The following is a 9988-nucleotide window of genomic DNA, read 5'->3' as shown; positions in this document are numbered from 1 at the left end:
GGCGTTTGAAACGTTTTTGCGGTAAATCCAAGGACGAGGAACTACGTCTGCGAGTAAAGGCGTCAGTCTGGGGCATTGCCCTGGGTCAGTGACACGGGGACCTTCGGGAGGTTCACATCAGCCCTCGCGAGAAGCTTAATGCAATCCCCAAATTACAGAAGGGGGCTATCACCCAGAGGTAGCGAGCTCTGATAAGAGTGCTTCAGGGCTGCTCTTTTATTTCCAGTGTCTGCACTTCAAGGAGGAACGTGAACTCGCTGACAAGAGTTCACAGGATGACTACAAATACGAACAGTTTTGTTTGAAAATGAGCCTTCCAACGTGAGGTTTGAGGAGGTCAGCCTTCATGTCGTCGATGGTGCCGAGGTGAGCTGAGTGCCTGCTGAGCTGCTTTGGAATGGAAAGATACTGGCTGCTCTTCGGAGGTTTTGTTCGTTTTTTTTGACTTTGCAGACAGTAATATTTGGAAGTTGAAGTTAGGCCACCTCAGCCTGGAATTGAGACTCAGCTTTCTGGCGGAAAGGGTGACTGAGGTCTGGATCACATCACTGGGATGTGGTGGACTACCCTTTCCTTCACATCCTTAACAAGAGCTTAGGGTTTGGGGGTTTGGGAGGTTTTTTTTGGGTTTTGGTTTTTTTTTGGGTTTTTTTTTTTTTTTTTTTTTTAATATATATGTTTAGTTCACTTTCAACAGAACACCCTAAGGCTGGCGTTTGCAGAAACCTAGTTGTCCTCTCACGAGCAGTCACAACTACTTTCACACGGGCTGCTCTACCCCAAGCAGCAGAGAAATGCAGCTGGAACAGGCTGGCAAAGGGTGCAGGACAGTGTGGTAGGAAGCGTTGGACGGGAAAGGGTTTGATGAGCTGGTTTTCCGCAAAGAGGACCATTGTGATGGGATCTCAGTGTCGCTGAGATGAGGCTGACCTTCCCACAGCTCTTGGCGGGGTGGTGGGGATGCCCAGAAGCCCACTGTAGTGTCTCTAACGCACTTCGGAGCTTCCCAAGGAAACGCAGCTCTCTGGATCCTTTCTGTGGGCTTTCACAGCTCAGTCAGTTGGCTACCGTCATTGCTGGGGTGTGTCGAGCAGGTGTTTCCTAGGCAAATCCAAGGAGGGATTAAGAAAAATGGGAAGTAAAAGAAATACTGTCTTTGTATTGCAAACCCTCCTTTTGCAGTGCCACTGCACGTGGTGTCTAGCAGGCCTTGTAAAGAGCTGTTGGATTTATATTCTTTGTAACTCAAAAGAGAGAGATGAATTTTCTTGGAAATCAGTTGCTTTTTAGATGATTCTGTACCATAAATCAACCGCCTGACCCAGACTGATGTTTAATCTGGTGTCTCTGAGCAATGGGGCACGGCGAACTCATGCTGATGGAAGCTCAGCCCACCTCGGTCCTCAGTTTTATCTCAATATATATTAAAAGAGAACTTTTACTGTAGCATCCACATGTGTTTTCTGGCAGGCTGTGACTTCTCTTCCAGGTTGAGCATGGACTACTTTATAGACCTGTATTTACAGAATGGCTACCATATTAAAACTCCAGGTAAATGCAATTGCAGCATATGTTCTGCACAGAGAATATTTGTTTTGTCTTGAAGTGCGTTGTATGAAGATAGCAAAGGAAAGAAATCTAGAAATGGGGCATAGAACAAGCACGCCACAATTATAAGAAAACCCCAAATATTCTTACAAATAAACTTTCATATGGCTGTGTTTAAGGTTATTTTTATTTATAGTGTAGCTCATAGGAGCCGTACCAGTAATACAAGTTAAGGACCCCTCCTTCCCCCGTGGTGCCTCTTTCCTCCAACATCTGGATGAGCGCAAGCAGTCCTCTGGATGTACTGCATGCCTGTGTGTTGTTATTACTACCAGTGCCTATTATTATTTTTATTAATTATTTTAGAGTACTTATATGGTGTTATTCCAAAGTTTGCTCTAGCTCAGCATCTTCTCTGGCCAAAAGAAGATGCCGAGGGAAGAATCTAAGAACAGGGCAACTGCATATGAAACTGTTTTGTGCTGATTTTTAAAGCCCAGAACAAACAAAGGGACGTTTTTTACTATTTAAGATTAAAGCATGGATTTTTAGGTTTGTGCCTGCTATTTCAGCCTGGAGTATCTTTCGAAAGCCAAATTAGAGAGCCTTAGAAACGAAGACTGCAAATGACAAAAAATGAATGCAACTTTAATAATGGCATTGGAAATGTCAGAGGAATGACAGAGCTACTGCATTTGCTATCACTGCTCCCTGACTGCTATTCTTTATTGGCATGTGTGCCTCGATTGTTCAAACTACACAATGTCTGAACATTGATGTCATATTTTTGTTATTGCAAAAAGCCTACATTTGACCTTTCTTTATAATTGTGACACTAGTTGAATTCTGCTTTAGTTCATGGCAATTTACTAAGTCCTTTGAGAGTTCACTAGTTAATTATTGCCAAGTGAATTTTTAATTTGCTCCTATGATTACATTGGTGAGTACAGTCATTAGTGGGAAATTTATTTTAGAAATTGGCACTAGAGGGAGCTAAGTAATTGTATCATTTATGTATCTAGGAAGGAAAAAAAAAGAACATTCATTAAAAACTTGCTTTTTTCTGAACCTGCTGATTTTACAAATATGGCAGCTATGCCTCAGCAAATTATAAGCGATAATGAATTAGTTAATTTTCCTTACTGAAAACTGCTATGCTAAGATTATTAAATTACTGTATTTCTATTTAGTGAAACTAGCTACCAGTCAGTAAATTAGGATTTCTAGGACTCTTTTGGGAGGGGGAGCTTTTTGTGACTATTATCCTTGTTTAGCATTATTTTGGTCTTAAAAGAATTAAAATGCTCACAGATACCCTCCCGAAGAATAAGTTCGTTCCCAAATGCGTTGCAGGATGGATGGCCGTGTCGGATGCTGCAGCTCCGTAAGAGGAGCCGGAGGAGGTGCCTGTAGCGCAGACCCTGAAACCTTTCTGGACTGCGCCAAAGCTGCGTCTGGACACGTAGTGACATATTTTCCAGCCCGACGTCCACTTAAATCAGTGGAGTCCCATCTTTATTTAGTGGCGGCTGACTCAGGACATTTATCTTCATAGCTTAGGGGCAGGACCCCGTCCCCAACCTGCCGGGCGTCTAGGTCTGGCCGTGGTTCGGGAGGTCCTGTGATTATCCCCAAATTGCCACGCTGCTCGGGTTCCACGGCTCTGTCCGTCTGAAGAAATGGTGACTTTTTAGCGCGATATAACCCTTCTGGTTGCACGTGAAATGTCGTTTCATTTGAAGGCGGTTTTAGGAGGGCTCTGCAGTTCACCTGGAAGCCCCCCGTGTTCTCTGGATTATTGCTGAATGCCTTCTCCCTCCCAGTTTTCTATTCCTCTTAAAAGAAAAAAAACCCAAACACCCAACCCTCTGTTTCCCTGTGGTGGTGCGAAGGCCATAGGAAGGGAATGACTCGTCTCTGCCTTTGAGGAACCCACATCTACGCCTTCCTTTGCTTCCATAAAGCCGTCCCTTGCACGGGAACACCGTGAACAAGCACAGAGGAATGGTTTAGCTGGTGGTTCCCAGCTTGCTGACCTGTGCATTGGCTGTAAGTATGAAACCATTGCAGGAATTGTCCATCTCCAAGAGCTGATGCTTCATTTCTTTAAAAAATTTAACTTTCAATGTGGTATACCCAATAAACAGAAAGTAATGCAGACAGTTAATTAAAATAGATAAAAATCCTGAATCTCAGATGTAGCAATTGGCCTGGGTTCTTTGATAAGGGTGAGCAACATCTGGCCTTATTGTGAAATATCATTAAACAAAAATTTCTGAAACATGGTGGCTTTCTGATCCCCCATCTCTTTATTGTTTACACCAGGGTTGTTTTTTTTCCTGTCATCCTTTATTTAGGCACTGAGAAGGCACCACTACCACTACACCACCTGGAAGCAGCATTGGTTTCACCTGCTGAACTAACTTAGTCCTGCCAGGGAGGCATTTAGGCTCTTGCTTTTAAGCTAGCCGCTGTACCCACGGCGTTCTGTCTGCGTCAAGGCAGGGGATTGGTATGCTGGCTGGGTTGGATTTCATGATATGTCCTCTTTTATGCACCCACAGAGGTAGGTATAGGCAGGGTTATAAATGAGGGTAACGTTGCCTTTATTTTTTTTGGAATTTTTTTTCTTTTTTAAGGATGTTCTGCACCTGTAGTGCTGAATGGGTATCGGTGTTTGCTATTCCTTTTGTCGCTTATGAAATCTGGGTTCTTCTTACGTACGGTGACTAGTTTTGCCAAATTCTTTTTTTATGTGTGTTGTAGTCCATTTCAGTGTGCGTAATACTTTCCTGATGTAGTTATCTGAACTGAAGTTGACTAAATGAAAACTCACCACGCTTTGCAAGTCGCTTTTCCAGTATAAGCTCCTGTGAAATCCTATGAGAAGTAAACACCACATTTCATGCTTTTGACAGTAGATGTGCTGTTCAATAGTTTAAATTAATATAAGTAATAATATTGCCAATCCAAGGCAATTTTTTTCCCTTTTGTGTCATATGTGCGTATAGGCAATCGGGAAAATGATTTGAAGTTCTGTTGGTTTGGGTATGTTTCCCCGGTGACTTTATTCATGCTTGGCTAGAACAAGACATCTTGCCTTACGCTTCTCGGGTGTGAACTACGGATTAGATTTAGCAGTCTGATGTTATTGGACAATAACTGGGGCCCAGAACCAATACATATTCTTTATATTCCTAATAAACCAGTTTATGCTAGTAAATATTAAGCTATTTCTGTCAGCTTTCTGGCTTTTCAAGCAAGTGCAAAAGTTGTGAATTTACGGTGGAGTAAAATCTGTTTCAGGAAGGGTAGTGCTCAAGGCACCTGTACCATTCACAAAATAATTTCTTTCTTAACTCCTTTGATTTAGCTTTATTCTGTACCAAAAGTCTGTACTATGAAGGTCAGAGATGGGAGTAGAGGGAAGAATGTTATCCTTTCCAGTTTCTTTGTGGTATCTGCGGGTCTGGGAAAACTTCGTAGCTCTGTGTCCACTCTGGGCATTTCTTTCCAAATTTCGTTTGGAAATGAGGGTATCTTGTAGCATCTTTTTCTGCACTTAATTTTTCTTAAAGAGTATCTCCTGATAGACATTCAACAGGATATGCAAGTATAGGCAGTGATAGAAAAATCATCTTTATTTCCTGGCATTTATCAGGAGCACAGGGAAGGGAAGGGTTGTGGAAGCTTGTCCACCCTTTACGTAGCAAGGGCTAAGTACGGGCTTCGTATTCTGCGCAACTGTTATGATCAACCCCAAAACACGTGGGCCAACTTTCTAGCAACCTAGAGATGGGAAACCAGTACCTAAAAGTGGGCGTCCAACTGGTTGAACTGCTGAGCAAAAATCACAGCAGCTGACTGTTCAAGGTGTAACCAGCTGCCGACGGAGCCCGTGCAATTCTGCAAGTGTTGTCACCACCTCGATGATGGCATCAGGTGCACGGAGGCTCTTCTTTGAGGTTCTCCATCCTTGTGGGCTTTCAAAAATCATCCGGTAGAGGTTCTGAGCATGGGGGATTTGGGAGATTTTTAGGGGTTTTTTGGAGTGAAGAATTTATGCAAGGTGGACAGTGAGGAGCATACGTGTGCCTGTTCTTTAAAGGGGGAACTTAAACAGGAAAAAGGAAGTTGTCTTGAATTTTTGGCACACTGATGGAATGTAGAGAGCAAGATTAAATTCCCATATTTTAGCTTAAAAAAAAAAAATAAAAAAAAAATTCTTTCATAGGAGTTATAGCTTTTATATCATTTCTGCCAGGACAGGGAAAGAAAAGGGCAATATCATAGGAGAAAGGTAGAAGGAGGAAGAGGCAGTAATGCTGTGGAGCCATCCTTCCTTTTACTTGCAATTCTACAACTAGTCAGACTGATTATTAATGCTATGTTATAGCACTCTGGTCACATTGTTGTTACTGTCCTCAAAACAAGACAGCTTGGTTTTTATTGATCTAAAGCATGGGAACACAAAGCCTGATGTTGTTTCTGCACATAATAAATTAACTAGCACTGTGTGTGTCCTATCATCCCTTAACTTTCATGTTATCTCAGTGTTTCCCTTCAAATTCTGCTTTAAAACAGTCCTTTTCCTACCTTTCTGAAATGTCTAGGGAAGTTTAATAAAGGTTAAGTCAGTCACATGTGTACTACTGATGGCTCAGTATAGTTTACTGGCTTGCATCCAGCTGTCCATATCCCTCTCTTGTATTTTGAAATAGGGACTGAATTTTATGTTGCATTTCTATGGCACCCAACGTAATGGAGCACTAGTCCTTGTGCAAAGCCTTGGGGACCTTGGTCAGACAAATTCTTATCCACGAAATATGAAATGTATTCAAAATAACTCAATAGCTCTCTCTATTAACTATTACTATAACCACTATTTAAATGCATTAGGTGAATTCAGTGATGCAGTTTTGTTTTCAGTAGGTGAAGTTGAACAGTTTCCTTTTGGAAAAATAGATAAGGCAGTAGTGAAAGAGCTGGTACGACTTATTAAAATATGATGGTGGGTGAAGCTTTTTATGATACAATAGGGATGTTGGTATAATTAATAGGTTAGGAGTTGGAAAGCCAAGGTAAGTGTGAAGGGAAATACATAATTGAAACAACTTTTGAATCTGGCTGGCTATGGATAAACACTGAAATGCAAAGAAAAGCAGTTCTATGGCAGCAGAGCGTTGCTGAACTTTTCTTGTGAACTTTGCTTGTGTTAACTTGAGATGGGCCATCTCCTGCTGACTCCTCGTGGTGCACTGCTCTTTTCTGTGGTTCTGTCAGACTTAATATTATTAGCAAAAAAAAAAAAAATTTAAAAATGAAAATATTGCAAGTTGACAACAAAAGTGTGATGCTATTTTAGATTAACCTCCCCCTTCCCCTAACATTGGGTTGGTTTATAAGTATCTGAACTGTTATTTCAACCTATCTGTGGCAAACTTTTTTTTTATACCCTGTATGTCCTGCTTATATTTTGAAGGGCATTTTTAGAGCTGTGAAGGCCAGAAATATATATGTTGGGGTTTTTATTTTCCTTTTTTTCTTTTCTTTTTTTTTTCTTCTTTTAGAGTAAGCTGAGATTCAGGGGCACAAGATGGCAGCATAAGGAAAACTTGCTAACATCAGAAATAGCTGACTTGTCTAAACTAAAAAAAAAAAAAAAAAATGAGAGTCCTGGTTAAGTTTTTAAAATGATTTGGGCAGATTTAATAAGATTTAATAAAACTTCTTACTAAGACAATCTATCACATGATCATCTTAAAAAATCCCCTCCTTCTTTCAAAGCCTTAGTGAACTCATATCTTATAAAAAATTTGCTTTCTTAACACAAACTACTTCTTTAATAAACATTTTTGCTAGTTCCCCTCTCCTCCACCCCCCATCCCCCCACCCCCCAGTTATTTATTTTCATCTGGAGTAAGATCAACAGGAGACTTAGACTTTATAAGGCACTTATCCAATAGCTTTTTTGTGATAAAATGTCCTCTGTATGCCCCTTTAGGAGGTACTTGTCAGGGCACAGTGCGCTGTTTCAAACAGAAAGCTAAGTTATAGCAAATTAAGTACGTCTATGCTGAATTTGGAGATCCCAGTCTCTGACTTTTTTTCGCTAGAAATTGCAGCTTTGGTAGAGCCTTTGACTTTACTGGGTAAGAAATTGTAACTCCTTAGAACCCCAAAACAGAAATGTTCAACATGGGTTTTTTTTTAGCATTATACTGATTGTGTTACCACAGTGGGTGTTAGAAAACCTTCAGTTGAGGTTTATACCTTCATCTCCCCAGTGTACTCCTTTGGTGTGTCTTTATGATTTGCATACTTCATAAGACAATTCCATGATATCTTTGATATTTGTTATGCTATGCTTTGGAGAAATGACGCTCTGTACAGTCGTTTAGCTTGAGAGTCTGTAGTCTAAGAGGTCTTTCTGGATATGCTAACGTGGAGAAAAATGCTCTCTGTCAGCGAAATTACAAGGTGTTCTGCTTTTGTGGAAATTATTTTGCATCAGCTCTGCTTTCTAGAGCTAACCAACAAAGTCCCATTGATCATCGGGAAGCCTGAGGTCTTTGGAGAACGTGTGCTGTTTCTCTGAGGTTTGCGATGTCAGTCCGTGCAGTTGTGGCAACAACGAGCGATGTGAAAACCAGACGCAGAAGTTCTGTATTTCCTTTGGTTTTACTACACAGCACCCCGTGACCATCTACAATGGCTCGAAAAATAAATACTGCGATGGCCAAAGAGACAGCTCTGTGCATGGATGTCGGCTGCTAAAGGCCGCGGCCGTAATAATCTTGTTACAAGCCACTTGTGACACTGGAATTGTTGTTATTAGTTTGTACAGTGTGTTAGAGTTTTATCGAACATGTCACAGGATAACAAAACTCTTTAGTATAAGCTCACACAAAACTCTCATTTTGCTTCATTTCTTTTGGCTTCCTAGCTATGATCTAAAATATAGTGCTTTGCCTTACCTTTTCATGCCTCCAATATCTGTCTGCCAACTGGTTAAGCTGTGGTTTGTTGCACATAGAACATTTTTAGGCATAAAAAACCAAACCAAAACAAAAAAGGTGATCCATATTCACATTTATTTATACAAGTACTTAAGTATTTCTAATGCCATCTTCTGAAGATGGAAGCTGTCCCATTGATTAAATAGGCTTGGGGCATACTTTAATTCATGTTGCCTTCTAGTTTGCCAGCAAAAATATGTTAAAGAAATTTGCCATGTAGTAGTAGAGAGCTTGAAAGGCAGTCAGATGCAGTTATCTATATATTTTGCTGTGAAATTCTAGACAGCTACATATACTTTCCACTGCCTGCACAGATGCAGGAGGATTGCACTGGTGTTTTGATGCACCACTGGGGCTGTTATTTATCACCTTTTCCATAACCCAAAGGGTGCTGCTTTTTCAGTTTAGGAAATAAGTTAGGGAAAACATTGTTGGCCTCTCCTGATTATAGTGCAAGTCTTCTGATGTTTGGCGTCTCTTAATTTCAGACCTATCCAATCAACATGTATTTTCATTATGACTAATGTAAACCAGCAAGCTTCCAACCAAAATCTGGATATGAGACTTGAATGTATTTTAAAGGCTCAGAATTAAGAAAGAGGATCTAATTCAGGGATGCTGAGTTTTCTCACCCTTGATCCCTGTCTACTGTCTTTATGTGTATGGGTTTTTGGGGGGGAGAAGCAAACAACAACAACAAAAACCCAAAAGCAAACCTCCTGGGGGAACTCCCTGTAATTTCTAGGCTCTACCCCACTGCATGCCGACCAGCAGCCCTGGCTGCATGCAGCGATCCACGTTTCAAAGAAATGGAGCATACAGGCTCAGCTGAATACACTGATTCCAAACAGACTTTGATTAAAAGAATGGCTTAGTTTGGACAGCCTCGGTACGTTATGATCTACGCGCACAAACTGCAATAAAATGATCCAGGTGCACCCGTAGTTCGTGTAGAAGTCTTACACCCACCTGCGATCAGCTGGTTGTCACCTTGCAGCAACATTTGTCCTCTTCTCTCTTTTTGGATCGCTTTTATGGACCCAGAGTTCTCAGTTCCCCTTTGTAGTTGCAGAGGTAATCAGGAAAAACAATTTCCCCAGCGTCCTTCGCTTTGCTCCTTGCTGTACAAGGTCAGGGGCGCGTCACAATCCCAGAAATAAATTCAGAGGTGAAGAGAAGCATCTTGTTCTTTACCGAGCAGGTCACTATCGTCCCCTTCCTTCTCACCTGCCACTTAGAGCTATTAAAATGAGAAGCTGACAATGTTCTTTAGATGTAATCTAGAATACCGTAGGTATCTGCACTTACTTATAGAAGATATGTATAGCAAAGCTTTTTTTTTTTTTTTTTTTTAACTAAGCGTATCCCACCCCACATTTTTTCTGTTTTTTTCGTTTTCTCCCCAACTTTGAGGCATAAAT

General features: G+C 41.0%; 1 long non-coding RNA gene across 1 annotated transcript in view; it reads left to right on the top strand.

The window, feature by feature from the left end:
• Positions 1-3260: 3260 nt before the first annotated feature.
• LOC126044980 (uncharacterized) overlaps positions 3261-9988 on the top strand; it is a 62891-nt gene continuing 56163 nt past the window's right edge. Inside the window, exons 1-2 of the long non-coding RNA XR_007507871.1 lie at positions 3261-3597; positions 3914-4114. This is a non-coding gene — a long non-coding RNA (uncharacterized LOC126044980). The remainder of the gene's footprint in view (positions 3598-3913; positions 4115-9988) is intronic.

This window comes from Accipiter gentilis, chromosome 1 (assembly GCF_929443795.1).
Source record: "Accipiter gentilis chromosome 1, bAccGen1.1, whole genome shotgun sequence".
NCBI classification, from domain to species: domain Eukaryota; kingdom Metazoa; phylum Chordata; class Aves; order Accipitriformes; family Accipitridae; genus Astur; species Astur gentilis.
The sequence above is the reverse complement of the archived record's forward strand: the minus strand, read 5'-3'. Positions and strand labels throughout refer to the sequence as shown.